At 45.8% G+C, this 5,000-nt stretch overlaps 1 protein-coding gene across 5 annotated transcripts in view; it reads right to left on the bottom strand.

Moving 5' to 3' along the window:
• The window catches only part of rhea (Talin_middle and talin-RS domain-containing protein rhea), a 269,357-nt gene that overhangs the window by 187,564 nt on the left and 76,793 nt on the right, over window positions 1-5,000 (bottom strand). The gene's annotated exons all lie outside the window — the stretch shown is intronic.

Raw genomic sequence — 5,000 nt, 5'->3', positions numbered from 1 at the left:
GGAGTGCACTCAGAGCCAGGAATCCCTTAAGCAGGATGTCAGGATCCCTTCAACACTCCCTCCTGAGGGAGTGTGAGAGTGGGGGGGGGGAGTGTTCCGGCAAGACGAGCCGGATGACCTTACTTCCGTGCCAAGCTAGGTTAGGTCAGGTCAAGTGGACTCCTCCTTATATTTTCTATCTCTTGTCGCCAGGTGATTTTATTAATATGGGGGGGAGAGGAGGACCACGACAGGTCCGTCCCCCCCCCCGCCCTCGTAGTTAGGACACACACTTGATCAAGGGGGACAGTAACGGCAGTTATCTGTAACGTTCCCTGGGTGCCCTGCGGTGACCCGATTCCTTCGATAGCGTGGCAATTGTAAACATATCCTTCCTTTCTTTCTTCTATATTTCAATTCTATTGCTTCTAGCTGCAGACAGGCGACTTTATTCAGCCAAAAGAAACTACTCACTAAAATGAGGTCACAGAAATCCGCCTATTAAAGACATTATTCCCTATGACGTCATCATGTACATGAATGACGTCACAAAATCTTGTCGCGTCATCCCCCAAAGGTCAACGCGTCCATATACTATGACGTCATTCTACCAAACAATGACGTCACAGAATGTCACAGGTGTGACGTCATCGTTCTGGGCGCCCTGACACTTGTACAACGCGTGATGTAACACCACAAGCGTTACATAAGGTAAGCAGCCATTTGCCGTTATGCAGCATCACGCCCGCACCGTTCTCTCGTTCCACCCACCCACCTGTGGGCGGCGGTTACCCTCTCCTCCTCCTCCTCCTCCTCTTCCTCCTCCTCCTCCTCCATCCCCAACGATTGTTTGGGGTCGTGGTGGTCTAGTGGTTATTGTGCTCGACAACAAGTCTTGTCGCTTGATCCATAAGTGGTCAATGACCACCATAAGTGATCACTAACCGCTAGAGTATGATCACTCACGTCTAACTTGATCTAAGGACTGGATCTAGTGACTTTTAACCTATTCAAGCAAAGACTGTGTTGTAAGAGAAATCAAATATTTGAAGAAATATTTGTGGCGTCATCGGAAGCGTCATGCACTCACTTAGTTGTGGTTTCGAATCCCGCACTCCTCTGATTTCCAGCAGTGACTGTCACCTGCCCCTAACAGCCCAAGCGGATAGGACAAAAGATGGCGGCTTCGGCCGCAGGTATTCAGCGCCTCCTGGCGTTGGCTCCTCAGCCACAACGTGAGTTTCGATTGGAAGTTCAGATCAAGTGGAGCCAAGTGGATCGGGTGGGGAGGGAGGGAAATGATTTGCAAAAACACTTGCGAAGATGATTAATAGTTTCATTGAATTTGGGTAGAAATGTCCTACTAACCAACCTCGTCCCAGTTGAATTGATCAAGAAGAGGAAATAATGTGACCAAAAAAAAAAAAATAAAATAAAAATAAAATAAAAATAAAAATAAAAAACATATAATAAATCATTCAAGTGATCTCAATATTTCATCTATTTAAGATGAAATATCTCACAGGGTTTTGAAAAAGACAATACCTCGAGATAAAAATAACTGAAAAGATCCTAACGCTCTACAGTTGCGTTTGAAATGAAAACCGTTATTTCAAATCATACTGGTCAGCAAAACTCACGGGGTTTGAAAAATACAACACTTCGAGATAAAAAAAAAAAAAAAAAAAAAAAAAAATCCTAAATTTCTACAGTTACGTTTGAAATGAAAACCGTTACATCAAATCATACTGGTCAGCGAATATTTCCTAACGGTCAACGTCAACTTTTAAATGAAGGACATCAGTGGACATCTCTTTTCATCAACTTCACCACAACTACAATTGACCTCAACACAAAAGTTCCTCTTCTCCTCCTCTTCCTCTTCTTCTTCCTTTTCATCCTCCTCCCCCTCTTCCTTCTCGTTTTAATCCTCGTCCTCCCTCTCGTTAACCTCCTCTTCTTCCTTTCCATCCTCCTCCTCTTCTACCTTTTCATCATCATCATCCTCTTCCTCCTTGTCTTAATCCTCGTCCTACCTCTCGTTAACCATCTCCTCCTCCTCCTCCTCCTCTTCTTCCTTTTCTTCTTCTCCCTACCTCTCGCGTTAACTTCCTCCTCCTCCTTCTCTTCTTCCTTCTCACCTTAATCCTCGTCCTCCCTCTCCTCCTCCTCCTCCTCCTCCTTCCCCCTCCATCTTTAGTTCCCATAACTGCCACTAGGATTCGTGCAATACATCTGGGGAACAATACATCTCACACATCGACCTGACCTTTGCCTTTATGCAACACAATACAGGAACACACTTCGTGTTTTTCACTACCTGGAGGGAGGGAGGGAGGGAGGGAGGGAGGGAGGGAGGGGGGGAGGCGGCAAAGGGGATCAGGCAGAAGAGATCCAGCCCTAAGGAAGTTCAAACGCCCTCAGCTCGATTCTTTCACCCGAACGTCACAACACAAACGACGATTGCCTCTCTCTCTCTCTCTCTCTCTCTCTCTCTCTCTCTCTCTCTCTCTCTCTCTCTCTCTTTCTCTCTCTCTCTCCTGTAAGGATTTACTTTCACGTCCGGGTCAAACCTTTCACTGTACGGCAAAAGTTATTTGTATTTTTATTCTGGCTGTCGCCAGGAGATTGTAATCGCCAAAGACGAGCCGCAAGCGTAAATGGGGTAAAGGAATTAAATGGACTGGTAAATTGACGACGACGCTGATGATGATGGTGGTGGCGACAAAGATGATGATAATGATGAGTGTGGTGGTGGTGGTGACTTGATGATGATGATGATGCAATTTGCAGGATGAGATGCAATTCAGAGAACTTACACACAGAAGGAGGGAAGGAGGAAGGAGGAAGGGTGGGAAAGGGAGGAAGAGGAGGGTGGGAAGGAGGGAAGGTAAGGAGAGTAGGGAATGGAAGGAGGGAAGGAGGGAGAGAGGGATGGTAGGAAGGAGAGAGAGAAGGAGGGACGGGAGAGGTTGGACGGAGGGGAGTAGGAAGGAAGAGAGGGAGGGAAAGTGGAATTGAAGGAAGGAGGAGGAGGAGAAGAAAGGAAGGAAGGTATGAAGGAAGGAAGGAAGGAAGGAAGGAAGGAAGAAAGGAGAGTAGGAGGAGAGAAAAAAGAGAGAGGAACGGAAGGAGTGGAGGAAGGAAGAAAGGAGTTAAGGAGGGGAAGAGTAAGGAGTAAGGAGTAAGGAGGAGACGAGGGCTGCCTGCCTGTATGACGGCCGGCATGCCAGCTATAAAACCGGCTGTTTGACAAGCCGGACCTGCTTGCACGGCTGCAGCCTACGTGACCGGCCGGCCGGGCGGCCGGGAGGGAGGCCTGTGCGGTCAGGACGACGACAACAACGTCAACAATAACAACAACAACAACAACAACTACAACAACAACAACAGAAGTTCTGTTCTTCCTGGCGCAAAGGCGACATCTGTCGGTTGTAATTTGCAACTTCTCCGATGGTATATTATCAGAACTTTAGTACCTGAATGTACAATGGATAGAAACGAAAGGAAAGATATGAGAAGAGTCGGAGAAGTTTGCAGGCGTGATGTGGCATGGTCTTGTGATGCATGAGTGAGGTCGGGATGGATTATGATGATAAAGATTTTGAAGGTAATGATAAATATGAAAATAATAATGAAAATTATGATAACGATGGTAAAATAATGATAATGAGAATAATTATTATTATCTATCGTCGATGAGGATGAGGATAATAAAGATATGATGATGGTGATGATGATGGTAGTGGTGGTGATGATGATGAAGACGATGAACATGGTGATGATGAAAATGATAATGATGATGACGATGAACATGGTGATGATGATAATGATAATGATGATAATGGTGATGATGATAATGATGATGATGATGATGATGATGATGATGATGATGATGATGATGATGATGATGGTGGTGGTGATGATGATAATGATGATGACGATGATGATGATGATGATGATGATGATGATGATGATGATGATGATGATGATGATGATGACGACAAGGACGATGACTCGTCACTCTTCACCGCCTAAGCGACGGACGGCCAGACTTGGCGACGAAGACGACGACGACAACACCAAAGAAAGGAAGTTGACGCTGCGCACAGGATCCGCCGCTCAACCACAAACAGAACCTTGGAGGACCACGACTTATCCTCCTCCTCCTCCTTCCTCCTCTCCTCCTCCTCCTCCTCTTCGTCCTCACTCTCCTCCTCGTCCTCGCCCTCCGCCACCGCCTCCTCCTCCTCAAACGGGAAGAACTGCATAGCTCAGTTGTACTCAATGCATGTAAATCAATGTACGTATTTTGAATGCACACATACAAACACACACAAACACACGGAGAGAGAGAGAGAGAGAGAGAGAGAGAGAGAGAGAGAGAGAGAGAGAGAGAGAGAGAGAGAGAGAGAGAGAGAGAGAGAAACCTCGCAGACTTTTGCTGCAAGACTGACCACGTTCTCTTTGCAAAGACTCCCTCACTCCATCTCCCTCCTCACACTCCCCCTTCCTTCCACACGACTCCATCTCTCTCTCTCTCTCTCTCTCTCTCTCTGCCTCCTTTTTCCTTCCCTTCCCAGCTCCTCCCGTTTTTTAACACTAAGCCGTTACTTCCCACCCTGAGCAAGGGGATGGAATGTAATATAAGTAACGTCACAACATAGACCATAGATCACTCTGTAAATAAGCTCTGAGTTCTTCCCCTGAGAGTCGATCACGGGTCCAGAACGTGGTCCAAGACCAGGCCGAATCTCACACACACACACACACACACACACACACACACACACACATACACACACACACACTTTGTTTAAAACTTTCAGCGGAAGGCACCCTTAAAATTGATTAATATTGTATGACAATTACCAGAACTATTTATACTGTATATATGAATATATATATATATATATATATATATATATATATATATATATAAAGACCTAAACAGTCGAGATAGTTCCCACCACCCCACCCCACCCACCCTAATGATTACAATCACATGCAGACAACCATAA

Source organism: Oratosquilla oratoria, chromosome 41 (genome assembly GCF_046742065.1).
Source record: "Oratosquilla oratoria isolate Oo_2021 chromosome 41, ASM4674206v1, whole genome shotgun sequence".
NCBI lineage: Eukaryota > Metazoa > Arthropoda > Malacostraca > Stomatopoda > Squillidae > Oratosquilla > Oratosquilla oratoria.
Note: the sequence above shows the minus strand (reverse complement) of the source record. Positions and strands in the feature narration are given on the sequence as shown.